The sequence below is a fragment of the Dipodomys spectabilis genome, unplaced genomic scaffold (genome assembly GCF_019054845.1).
Source record: "Dipodomys spectabilis isolate Male_0828 unplaced genomic scaffold, ASM1905484v1 ptg000095l, whole genome shotgun sequence".
NCBI lineage: Eukaryota > Metazoa > Chordata > Mammalia > Rodentia > Heteromyidae > Dipodomys > Dipodomys spectabilis.
Window position 1 is genome coordinate 24895530 of NW_024870772.1, and position 14067 is coordinate 24909596.

Genomic DNA, 14067 nt, shown 5'->3' on the forward strand with positions numbered 1-14067 from the left:
TTGGGCCTAGGGAGCCCTGGTCTCTGTGAATAACTTGTTCTGGTGCATGCCATCAAGCCACAGGTGTCTGCGGCTCTCTGGCTGGGCCCAGCTGGGGCTTCCATTCCTGAGCTTCCCAGAGCCTCTCCATCTAGCCCAGAGGCCCAGACACACTTAGCTCTATCTCTGGCTCCATACTTTTTAACTTAGGAGTTGAATTTCATTTGGGAGATGTGCCAAACTGTACTAAAAAAAGATTTAAAGAGTGAGTCCATACAATGGCATTTGAGTTTCTGAAAATTGCATGAGAAGTCTGAGATATCAAACTTGAGGCTGCATGACAAGTGACAAAGAGCAGTCACCCTCCAGAGGTGGAGTCAGCCGGACAGGGCCACATAGGTTGCTGGTGAAAGGCAGGCACAAGTGTAGAGCGGCTTCAGAGCACCCTCCAACAGCTGAAGACGTGACATCAAAGGGTGGCAGGTATGCCATAGGGGGTTTTTTTGTTGTTGTTTTTTGTTGTTGTTTTTTTTTTTTTTTTTTGCTGGTGCCAGAACTGGGGCTTGAACTCAAGGCCTGAACACTGTTCCTGAGCTTCTTTTGCCCAAGGCTGGTGCTCTACCACTTGAGCCACAACTTCACTTCTGGCTTTTTGGGTGGTTAATTGGAGATAAGTGTCTCACTGACTTTTCTGCCTGGGCTGGCTTTGAACCACGATGCTCAGATCTCAGCCTCCTGAGTAGCTAGGATTACAGGCGTGAGCCACCAGCACCTAGCTAGCTAGGTATCTATTTTTTAAATGCTGTTTGTGCTTTGATCTGAATGGTTACAGGCATGCCTGTTTTCCCCACTTCCTGTCTTTCAGTAGAAATCACTGTAACTATGCATACTGACCAAGAGATTGCTAACTTGTCCTAATACAAACTAGTGAAGACTTTAAACTTGCCTTTCCAAGAAATCCTTCAACTTCATGAGTCAGCCAGTCACCAGAGAATGTATTATATAAAATAAAAGTGGGGGGGGAGGGGATTTAAGTGAATTTCAAATACTTGAAGTTGTGAAGTTTTTGGATGAGAGATTAAAAGTTAACTACTGTTGCCAGGAAAACTATTTATACAGATGAACCAATGATGACTTCTTTTCCTTCTTCCTTCTTTTTTCCCCTTTTTTCTTCCTTCCTTCCTTCCTTTTTTTTTTTTTTAAGAAAACAGAACAAAATAAAACACTTCAAGTTTCCTAACTATTCTTTGTGGGCAGCCTGTTTGCTTTCCAAGGTACAAATAAAAATGTCTGGGTTTTACTGCCTGTGTAACAGTGTGTGCTGACTGGTGGGTATCCCCCACCCCCACTCCACCACCACACACACACACACACAAACACACACACACACACACACACACAGCTATCCTGGAAAGAAGGCTCTCCACGTGTGTGGGCATGGCTGGAAGGTAGCAGGGTTTTCTGTATAGGCACATACTGCTGTAGGGTCTTAATCACTGATAATGAACAAAGAAACAATGGTAATGACCAGCCTTACACTTTTCATCATATCCAATTTCCATTGAATATCAGTAGCAGTCCTTGATCAGCAGTCACTTTTTTCACTTTTATTATTATTGTTATTATTATTATTATTACTTTGTGCTGGTACTAGGGCTTGAACTCAAGGCCTAGGTGCTGTCCTTTAGTTTTTATGCACAAGGCTGGCACTGTACTACTTGAGCTACACCCCGCTTCCAATAGTTTTGGTGGTTAATTAGGAAAGAGAATCTCACAGATTTTGCTGCCTGGACTGACTGTCTTTGAACCATGATCCTCAGATCTCAGCCTCCTGAGTAGCCAGGATTTCAGGCATGAGCCACCAGTCCATTCATCTTCCAACAATTCATTTGAGGCCACACTTCACAACATATGTTTTGTTCGTATCATAAAGAGTGAGCCATTTAACAATCTGATGAAGAGTATGATTTCCAATGCTCAGGTTCATACGGACAACTAATTTTGGAAAAATCACAAACACAGTTCACTAGTACATTCTGCTTCAACCATCACATGGGCTTGTAAAGTACTAGTTTCTGTTCATTTCCTTATAGCACAATGCAGCTCTTTGAATAATTTGTTATTTCCCTCACCAGGTGTGTATCTAGACCTTTCTAGGTACATAATTTGTCTAACTCCTCACATGTAATGAAGGCCTAAATTTTAAAAGGCTATGAGAAAATCCTAGCACAAGAGCACTCAGAGAGCTTTAGTCCTTTTAGAAAATGCAGTGGCAGTCATAAAAGAACCCAGTACAATTCATAGGGTGGGATGTGGGTACTTACTTAGCTCTTTGGCTTCTACTATAGTAAATGTGAACTATCAATACAAGCTTTGTGTTTATCCTGAGTGTGTGTGTGTGTGTGTACGCACCCGTGTGCATGCTGGTACTGGGGCTTGAACTCAGGGACTAGCTGCTCTCCCTTAGTTTTTTTCACTCAAGTGGGTGCTCTATCATGTGATTCAAAGCTCCACTTCTGGTTTTTTGCTGATTAATTGGAACTGTCTCATGGACTTTTCTACCTAAGCTGGTATCCATCAGATTTCAGATCCTCCTGAGTAACTAGGATGATGAGTGTGAGCCACCAAAGCTTGACCCTGTTTATCCACAATTTGACTTTGGATTGGGTTGGAGATGAGAGTGAGAAACTCTTAATTGTATTCATTTTTATTTTAAATTGAATTCTATTACAATATGATCATGAAAATATCAGGACTGTTTGATTGACTAGAGTCTAGTAGGTCTGTTTCACAAATGGGTAGGAATGTGAAGTTAGAACCACCTACTTAGCAAACTACTAAATCTATTCTATGTTGTCAGGTGCTGTGCTGCTACTTGAGGTATCTTGACTAAGGAAGCCAAGTTCCTCACCTCTTATGGGCAGTCTGGAATTGTTCCATAATTAACCATCATTTTAAGCATTGAAATAAGCAATAAAAATAGAAATTGTTCTCCCAATGGGCAGAACTCTAGGCATAGTTTTTCCTACCTGTTGATTTAGAAATTTCACTTATACTATTTTTCCCTTGACTTAATAAAAAAAAAATCTATAAGCTATGTGTGTATGTAAGCATGCGTGCATGCACACACACACACACACACACAAACACACACACACACACACACACACACACACACACACACGAGTTTGAACTCAGAGCCAGGATATTGTCTGTCTTTCACCTTTTTCTCTTAAGGCTGGTACTTTACCACATGAGCCAAAGCTCTACTTCTGGCTTTTTGCTGGTTAATTGGATATAAGATTCTCATGGACTTTCCTACCTGTGCAGGCTTCAAACAACAGTCCTCAGATCTAGCCTCCTGAGTAGCTAGGATTATAGGCATAAGCCACCAGTACATGGCTTCTTTGTGTGTGTGTGTTTTCATAATTTTGAACCAAAAAAGATACCTTAAATAAGAAAACAAAGGAAATGAGAGAGAGAGAGAGAGAGAGAGAGAGAGATTGAGCTAACACTGATGGAATATTCTAACTCTCTTTAGTCTGGATAAATGACTAGATCATAGAATTCTTAGAATACCTAGAATAATGCGAGGCTCCAGTGGCCTCATGCTTGTAAGCCTAGTTCTGACAGAGATCTGAGGGTCACAGAGAGAAGCTAGCCTAGCTCAGGCAAGAAAGTCCATGAATCTCTTATCTCCAATTACCAAAAGGCCAGAAATGGAGTTGGGTATGTCTCAGGTGGTAGAGAACTGGCCTTGAGGGGGGAAAAACAAAGCTCAGGGTCAGTGTGCAAGCCCTGAGTTCAAACCTCAAGACCATCACGCACACAAAACACAAAGCCAGAAAGAATTACGAATCTAATATAAGATTATTTTATTAAAACTTAACATGTTTTTTCAATCAAGGCTTTTTTTTTTTTTTTTGGTCCAGTCGTGGGGCCTGAACTCTGGGCCTGGGCACTGTCCCTCAGCTCTTCAGCTCAAGGCTAGCACTCTACCACTTGAGCCACAGCGCCACTTCTGGCTTTTTTTTCTTTTTTGCTTATGTGGTGCTGAGGAATCAAACCCAGGGCCTCAGGCATGCAAGGCAAGTGCTCTACCACTGAGCCACCTTCCCAGCCCATCAATCAAGGCTTATACTTACTAATACCTCCTTGAATTATTTAGCGTTAATGCATGAAGTCTTTTTATACTCATGTATTTTTCTTTTGACCTTTTTCTTCTGATGTTTGTAACATTAGTTTATAGATCTTTATCCCAGTAAATACATTTGTAGAAAGTATTGCTTGACTTAAGAGAGTACATTTGTTTTGTCAATGGATCCTGCCATGAGTTCAGAATATTCTAAATAGCCTTTAAATATAATGTATGGCTGGGCACCAGTGGCTCATACCTATAATCCTAACTACTCAGGAGGCTAGATCTGAGAATCATGGTACAAAAACAGCCCTGTCAGAAATCTGTGAGACTTATCTCCAGTAAACCACCAAAAAGCTGTTAAATGGAGCTGTGGCTCAAGTGACAGAGCACTAGCCTTGAAAAAAAAAAAGGCTCAGGAACAGTGCCCAGGCCCCTTAGTTCAAGCCCCAGGATGACACAAAGAAAAAAAAATTAATGTATGGACTTATGCATTTAAAAGCAGAGAATGAGTGTGATGTGTGCTTCAGTGGTAGAGCCTGACAGGAACAAGCTCTAGGTTTCATCCTCAGCACACAGAGAGAGAGAGAGAGAGAGAGAAGAGAGAGGGAGAGGGAAAGGTCAAGTGGAAAGGGAAGGAAGAGATGAAGGGAGAAAGGGAAAGAGGGAAGGAACAGAAGGAGAAAAGGAACAGAAAAGGAAAAACTAAAGGAAGGTAAGCAGACAGGTAGGAAGGAAGGAGGGAAGGAAGGAAGGAAGGAAATGTTTAAAGACATTTTCTCCATTTAAGAATGTTACAGATTTTTCATGGTCAGGTATATAAATGGCACTGATGAGAGTGATCTGCTTCTAGGAAGTGCTGTATGTAAAGATGTTAATTGTATAAATGTTAACTCTGATGTTTACACAACTTTTACTAAAACTTAGTTGTGTATGTGTAATAACCATGTCTTTCCCAGATTACATTGTAACTGAAAATAAACATTTTCTAAACCATATAATAAAAAGTGGCCTTACATTTAAGTGACTAGTTCTGAAGTTGATTGGTTATATCAATAGGCTGCCTGAGCAAATTTTCAAAAATAACAGTTTTTATTATCTTAGCATAAGGACACTTTTCTACAAAAGCATCAGACATTATAGCCATTAAAGCCAGGCTTCTGTGCCTGTAATCCCAGCATTTGGGAGACTTAGACAGAGAATCATAAATTCCAAGCCAGCCTAGAGTACACAGAGAGACTGCTCCAAAAACTAAAAACAATAGAGAGAGGGGGAGGAGAAGAGAGGGAGGGAGAAAGGGAAAGGGAAGGAGGGAGGGAAAGAGGAAGGATACAGGTAATTGCTTTGTTGGGTAATTTCTCAGGCTCCTCCCAAACTTAAATAAAGATCATTCCAGGGATTTCCCCTTCTAGTGTCACTAGCTTGTTTGTTGTTGTTCATTGTTTTGTTTCGTTTTCCCTTTTTATTTTATTTTTGGACAGAATCTCATTATGTACGTTGTCCTTGAACTTACGGTGTAGCCCAGACTGATCTCAAATTCTCAGTCCTCATGTTTCACCTGCACAGGTGCTGGGATTACAGATGAGTGCATGCATAGCTTGTCTAGAATCCTCTCGCAGTGTGTTCTGAAGCTTCAAAAACAGCCCAGAAAAGAAAGTCTGTGAGACTTTTTTTTTTTTTTTTTGGTCAGTCCTGGGGCTTGAACTCTGGGGCCTGGGCGATGTCCCTGAGCTCTTCAGCTCAAGGCGAGTGCTCTACTACTTGAGCCACAGCACCACTTCTGGCTTTCTGGTGGTTAATTGGAGATAAGAGTCTCATGGACGTTCCTACCCAAGCTGGTTTTGAACCTCCATCCTCAGATCTCAGCCTCCTGAGTAGCTAGGATTACAGGAGAGAGCCACCAACACCCAGCTGTGAGACTCTTAATCTACAGTTAACCAGCAAAACACTGGAAGTGAAGTGTGGCTCAAGTGGTAGAGCATCAGCTTTGAGCATAAAAAGCTAAGGGGCAGCACGCAGGTCCCAAGTTCAAACCCTAGTACCAACACAATAATAATATAAATTCTTAAAAAGGAAAAAACACCTAAGATGACAACAGATTTAGAAGAGATAGACTCAGCCCTGAACAAGGAACCCTGGGCCATTGAGCAGCCAGGATAGTGGCAAACTCAGTGGCAGCACTCAGGTGGCCTGGGGTGACACATCACACTCCCGCCGGCCCCTCTTGGACCATGATGAGAAGGGACACAGTGCACAAGCCATAACCATTGGCACAGAGGATCTGGACGGTTTCCCTTGGAGATAGGAAGGAAAGGAAAGGTCTCCACAGGTAGCAGGCATTGGGGGCACATGCAGAGGGGACAGGAGGGACAGGAGTCCTGTATGACAAGCATCACCTGCTTTGGGGAAACCAAGGCAGGTATAGTGCAACCTGAAGGACCGTTTACTGCTGCCCACTGAGACCCAAGGTGGCAGCACTTCTATGTAAGTGTAAATGCAGCTTTATGTATATTTTAGTGGTACTTAGGGTGTGTGTGTGTGTGTGTGTGTGTGTGTACACATCTAATCCAGTACTGGGGTTTGAGGTCAGGGCCTGGGCACTGCTGCTTAGCTTTTTCACTCACAGTTAGAGCTCTCCCACTTGAGTCAGACTTCCACTCCCAGCTTTCTGCTGGTTAGTTGGAAATGACTCTTGGGTTTGTCTTCCAGGAATGGCTTTGAATAGGGATTCAGTAGTTAGGATTACAGGTGTGAGCCACTGGCATTCGGCAGTCCTAAAATAGGAACTTGGGTCTTAGCACTTACGAGGCACTCTGCTGGCCCGCTGAGATTGAAGGTGACAGTGCTTTGTGTGTGAATGCAATTTGCTGTCTGTGTTTTGGTGGTACTAGAATTTGAACTCAGGGCCTCAGTACTTGCTCTACCACTTGAGCCAAACTCAAAGCTGGCAGCTAGATCCAGTTAGGCAGCTTGCTAAAGCTTTTTAGCTTTATGAGCTATCCTGGGGTTTCTGGTTGACGTCTTGGCCAGTGTAAGAGATGTGACAGGCTAAATAATGGGCCCTAATCCTGACCACCTCATAGCGCTCATCAAGGACCCTTGATGGGATCACCCTTGGTTACTGGGTGGGAAGACATAGCCATAAGGGTCTTTAAAAGAGAGAAGATGATTTTCATAGAGCTGGGAAGGCAGCGAGACCCAGAAAGAGAGTGAAGTGATGTACTTGAAAGATGGCAGAAGCCGGAAGTGGCGCTGTGGCTCAAGTGGTAGAGCGCTAGCCTTGAGCTGAAGAGCTGAGGGGCAGTGTCCAGGCCCAGAGCTCAGGCCCCACAACTGACAAAAAAAAAAAGAAAGAAAGATGGCAGAATGGTGATAGCAAGAACACAGGAAGCCACTAGAAGCTGGAAAAGTCTGGGAAATGGAGTCTTCCCTCAGAGCCTCTGCAAGGAACACTGTGGATGACAGCTTGATTTGAGCCCAGTGCTGATTTCTGGCCTCCAGAAGGGTTAAGAGGATACATTTTATATTTCTGGCTGCCAAAATGGTTAAGAGAAAACATTTGTGTTGCTTAAAGCATTAAGTCTGTGGTGATTTGTTACAGTAGCCCTAGAGAAACCTATACAAGAAGCTTAAGGCTTGGGATGTGGCTAAGTGGTAGAGTCTTTGCCTAGCATGCATGAAGCCCTGGGTTTGATTCCTCATACACAGAAAAAGCTGGAAGTGGTGCTGTGGCTCGAGTGGTAGAGTGCTATCCTTGAGCAAAAAAGCTCAGGGACAGTGCCCAGGCCTTGAATTCAAGCCCTAGCAAAAACAGAAAGAAAAGGAAGAAAAATTCAAGACTAGCAAAAACAGAAAGAAAGGGAAGAAGGAAGGAAGGAAGCAAGGAAGGAAGGAAGCAAGGAGAAAAAGAAAAAGAAAGAAAGAAAGAAAGAAAAAGAAAGAAAGAAAGAGAAAAAGAAAAAAAAGAGAGATACAGCTTGATAAGGCCCAACTCCGGGCTTGAAAGGACCAACAGACCTCTCTCTGCAAAGGTAGGACCACACCCATTCATACACACATTCTGTACACACCTCTGGCAGGGCCAGAGATGTGAAGGACAGCTCTCAAGCCTGAGACCCTAGTCCCTTCAGGGCCTTGCCGGAACCTTCCTTCCTCATATAACCCAGAAAGCCATGACTTCTGTGAGGTTTTCATGTCAGAGAATGACAATCTCAATGGCACCCCCTCCTCCATCCGCTCCTCACAAACCACAGACAGGACTTGTTTTTATTGTGTAGTCCTTTTCTCTGGCTTCATGGCATTTTTATTTGTTGAGTGTAGTTTCAGGCTTCATTGCCATGAGAGAATATCTGAGCAAAGCACTTCGGGGAAGGAGTGGTTTATGTTGGCTTACAGTTTCAGAAGTTTCCCGGTCCAGTCATCTCTGTGCATCCGGAGTGGTGAGGCAGAGGTAAAGCTGCTCAGCTCAGGCAGCCAGGAAGCAGAGAGAATTCCTCCTCCCCGCCTTCTGCTCCATCTGGGGACCCCCGCCATTTCTCCTTCGGTCCTCTCTGGAACCCATGTCCTACTAAGCTAGGCATCTCTCAATCCAACAAAGGTGACCGTCAAGATTAGCTGTCACTCTTATAGTATAGAACACACAGAGGATTCTCAATAAATGTGTACTGAATAAATGAATTCCTGCCTCTTTGAACACAGAGGCAAGGGCATAAAAGACTTGCAAACTAACCAGCATAGGAAAAATAACCCTCAAAAGTCAGCTTTTGCTGGTTGCCACTGGCTCATACCCATAATCCTAGCTAATCAGGAGGCTGAGACCTAAGGATCCAGGTTCAAAGGCAGCTTGGGAAGAAATGTCCATGAGACTATCTTCAATTTGCCAATAAGAAGCCAGAAGTGGAGCTATGGCTCAACTACCCCAGAGTGTCTGCAGGCCAACAGGTGGGAAATTGGCCAAATGAATGCATGCACTGGGCCACTGGAGACAGATTCAAGCAGAGTGTTGTTCCAGACATTCCTGGACGAGGGTTCCCTCCCTGTCCTCAGAAGTCGCCCAGCAAGGGGAAGAAAACATGGCATCACCTGCCTTGTGCCCTTTATCATGTATGGTGGGGTTTTTTTTTGTTGTTTTCTATTTTTGTTTTTGTTTTTGCCAGTCCTGAGGCTTGAGCTCAGGGCCTGGGCTCTGTCCCTGAACTTTTTTCCCCCTGCTCAAGGCTAGCACTCTAACTTGAGCCACAGCACCACTTCTGGCTTTTTCTGTTTATGTGGTGCTGAGGAATCAAACTCGGGGCTTCGTGCATGCTAGGCAAGCACTCTACCACTAAACCATAGTCTCAGCCCTATCATGTATGTTCAGGTGTGAGTGCATGTGTATGTGTGTGTCATGTGTGTGTGCCATGAGCGCTCAGTCTCTTCATTGCACTCACAAGTGTGCTCTTCAAATAGACTGTAGGCCAGACAACCATGAGAAAAGCACAAAGCCAAGTATATTTGCATGTCATTCTCAGCAGGCTGGGGATGTTGAAGCTGCCAGGATCGGGCTTGTTTCTGTTTCCTCTGCTTAAAGGTGAATAAAGACAGAGCTGATCTCCTCCAAGGTTTTGGTCAGGTGATTGAAGATCAGGGTCTTGCCATGCCCTATAACCAGAATGTTCAGACACTGGCAGAGTAATCTGAACAGAACTTTCCTTTTCCTGTCTTTCCCTCCCTCCCTCCCTTCCTTCCTTCCTTCCTTCCTTCATGTCAGTAATTGGGCTTGAACTCAAGACCATTTGCTCTTACATAGGCTTTTACACTCAAGACTGGCATTCTTTTTTTTTTGGGGGGGGGGGGGTCCGGTCATGGGGCCTGAACTCTGGGCCTGGGTGCTGTCCCTCAGCTCTTCAGCTCAAGGCTAGCACTCTACCACTTGAGCCACAGTGCCACTTCCGGCTTTTTTCTTTTTGCTTATGTGATGCTGAGGAATCAAACCCAGGGCCTCATGCAAGCAAGGCAAGCGCTCTACCACTGAGCCATCTTCCCAGCCCCAAGACTGGCATTCTTCCACTCGAGCCACACCTCCACCTCTGGCTTTTGCTGGTTAATTGGAGATAGGAGTCTCATAGACTTTTCTGCTCAGGGTTGGAATTGAACCTTGATCCTTAAATCTCAGCCTCCTGAGTAGCTAGGATTATAGATGTGAGTCAATGGCACCTGGCAGAATTTTTCTTTTTTTTTAAGAAAAAGCCATAGGGGGCTGGGAAGGTGGCTCAGTGGTAGAGTGCTTGCCTTGCATGCCTGAGGCCCTGGGTTCGATTCCTCAGCACCACATAAGCAAAAAGAAAAAAAAAAAAAAAGCCGGAAGTGGCGCTGTGGCTCAAGTGGTAGAGCGCTCGCCTTGAGCTGAAGAGCTGAGGGACAGTGCCCAGGCCCAGAGTTCAGGCCCCACGACCAACAAAAAAAAAAAAAGAAAAAGCCATAGTTTCACAGGTCCTAGCAGGAGTCTGAGTGTTTCTTTTACCTTATGCACTCAGGTCCTGACCTTTAGAACTGCCTCCATTGCTACAGTGATAGCCGTGAACGAACAGGCACACATATGATTCAAAATCCATCCAACCACATTCTTAACAAATTCACTTTTGGTTATGAATTATGAATAAAGCTGATTTCAAAAGAAATATGGATGTGTGTATGAATATATATATATATATATATATATATATATATATTCTAGATAAGTTCAAACCCTAAAGTCACACAAAAGTATTGGTTCTTCAGTTTCCTATATTTGTCACTTCCGTATTTTATTCTAAGTAAGTGTGTGTATGTGTGTACATGCGTGTGTGCTGGTACTGGGACTTGAATTCAGGGCCTAAGTGCTAGACCTTAGCTTTTTTGCTCAAGGATGTTGCTCTACCACTTGAACCACAGCTCTACTTCTGGCTTTTTGGTGGTTAATTGGAAATAAAATATCACAGACTTCCCTGCCGAGGCTAGCTTTGAGCTGCAATCTCAGCCTCTTGAGTAGCTAGGATTATAGGTGTGAGCTTGGTTGGGCTGCAGTGTTGTTCAGAAGATTTATCTGATGCTACTTCTTGCCACTTATTTCTTCTACATTGGTGAATTCATTTAACCTCTCTGACTACCCAAAGAGAATTTTTTTTTAATATATGAGGGCTGGGAATGAGGATTAGTGGTAAAGTGCATGCCTAGCATGCATGAAACCCTGGGTTCAGTTCTTCAGTACTATATACAAAGAAGTGGCACTGTGGCTTAAGTGGTAGATTGCTAGCCTTGAGCAAAAGCTCAGGGAGCCAGGTGCCAGTGGCTCACACCTGTAATCCTAGCTCCTCAGACTGAGATCTGAGGATCACAGTTCAAAGCCAGCCCAGACAGAAAAGTCCGTGAGACTCATCTCCAGTAAACCACTAGAAAACTGGAAGTGGTGCTGTGGCTCAAGCAGTAGAGCATTCACCTTGAGCTGAAGAGCACAGGGATAGCACCCAGGCCCAGAGTTCAAGCCCCATGACCAAAAAAGAAGAAGCAGCAGCTCAGGGACAGTGCCCAGGTTCTGAGTTCAAGCCCCAGGACTGGCAAATATATATATATATATATATATATATATATATATATATATATATATATATATATATATATGATAGCAGCCAGTTAATAAAGTCCCTTAGTCCCTTATCAAGTCCCTTAGTCAACTTTAGCAGTTCTGAAGTCTGTATTTAGCCAAACCATATTGTCTACAAGTGAAGATAATTTCCAACCTCTGGGAGGATTATATGACTAGTTATGTCTATAATGGCCACTATGTGATGAGCAAAATAAAATTGTCGTTGAGAGTCTGTGTGTTTGAGAGGCTCGTGGTGGACAGTCTGCAGCTGTTTCATCACTTGAGAATAACTTGAGTCTTCCATATTTTGATCAACAATGGGCATGTGATAAAAATCTGTTCAATTAATAAATATCTAGATGAATGAACAAAAGAACAAATGAACCAGTGGAAACATTTGAGTCTGTTCTGAACTATGTCAAAGTATCTGAGGCTTGGGTAATTTATAAAGAAAAAATTTATTTCACTCAAGATTCTAGAGACTTCAAAGTCTAAGACTGAGAGGCTATACCTGATGAGGGTTATATATATTTTTTATTTTGGTTGGTCGTGAGCCTTGAACTCTAGGCCTGGGTGCTGTCCTTGAGCGCTCTACCACTTGAGCCACAGTGCCACTTCCAGTTTTCTGGTGGTTAATTAGACATGAGTCTCAAGGACTTTCCTGCCTGGGCTGGCTTTGATGAGGCCATACTGATGCAGTATAACATGGTTGACGGGCAGCCAGGCGCAGCTGCACATGCCTGAAATCCCAGGACTCAGGAGGTCAAGGCAAGGGAGGATCACAAGTGTGAGAGTATACTCAAGTCACATGAAAATATGAAAGAACAAGTATGGACGCTCATGACTGTAATCTCAGCTACTTTGTAGGCAGAGATAGGAAGAGTTTAGTTTGAGGCAGTCCGGGCAAAAAGTTATGACAGTTAAATGAATAGTGTATCGCCTAAAATTACTGGAGGAGGCCAGGTGCCAGTGGCTTACATTTGTAATCTTAGCTCCTCTGGAGGCTGGTATCTAAGGATCACAGATCCAAGCCAGATAAATCTGAGATTCTTCTCTCCAGTTAACCAGCAAAAAGCCAGATGTGGAGTTGTGTCTCAAGTCATAGAGTGCCAGCTTTGAGTGAAAAAGCCAAGAAGGAGCGCAAGACTCTGATTTTGAAGCCCCAGTTCCAGTGTGTGTGTGTGTGTGTGTGTGTGTGTGTGTGTGTGTGTGTGTGTGTGTGTATGTGTGTGTGCGTACGCGCACGTGCACATGCGCACATATGCACATACACACACACACGGAGTAAATACACCTTCATGTTGAGACATATGACTATGAGCAGAAAAAAATGTCAGCTCAGTCCGCACACCCACCCCCCCCACCCCACATCCACGATCCAGCCCAGTCCTGCCACATCCTCCCTCTGCTGAGTCTCTGCTGTGCCATGTCTCCTGACAATCTACTCCAGCACTCTCTTCAACAAAACCTCCCCCGTGGCTCTTACCTCCGTAAGAGTAAGAGCTGAGAGAATCACAGAAACCCATTAGCCCTTGGAGCCCCTTGAGCCCTGACCCTTCCCCATCTCTTCCAGCTTGGACCAGCTCCCCTCCAAACACCCCCTCCCCCACTTATCTCTGCTCCCAAGTCCCCTTTCAGAAGCCCTTCCTGACAATGCACCTTGTACTTCTCCAGCTTCTCTTTCTCTCCATCAAACCATATAATCCAGCATACTGTTTCTAGCTTGTTTTGATTAGTGTCTTTATTTTCCTCACAAAACATTACTTTTGTGGGGCAGGTTTACTCAGAGCACATCCCCAGAAGCTCACAGAGAAGAATATGCCATACAGACACTTCAATGAGCATCCATTAAATAAATGAATCTATGAAGCATACAATGCGTGTGTGCCCATGTGTGCATGCACATGTGTGCACATGTACACTCTACTACTGGGGCTTAAACTCAGGACCTAGACACCATCCTTAGCTTTTTTTGCTTAAGGCTGGTGCCCTACCACTTGAGCTACCCCTCTACTTCTGGCTTTTGGGCTGGCTGGCTAGTTTCGAATCTTGATCCTCAGAGTTCAGCTTGCTGAGTAGTTAAGATTATAGGCATGAGCCACCAGAGCCCAGCTCAAGTTCTAAAGTATTGAACATGAATCTCAGTATGTCAATTCCCCAACACTCCACTGGCTTTCAAATGCTTTACTGTCATCTAGAAAGCATTGTGTAGGTTAAAGTCTCATTGCTCCAAGAAGAGCCTGGGAACTATCCTCACCTAGTGATTTTATTTTATAGCACAGAGGAGGCAAAGACTCATTAAAAAAAAAAACATTGCATCTACTCATAAGTCAATACTATTTGTAGC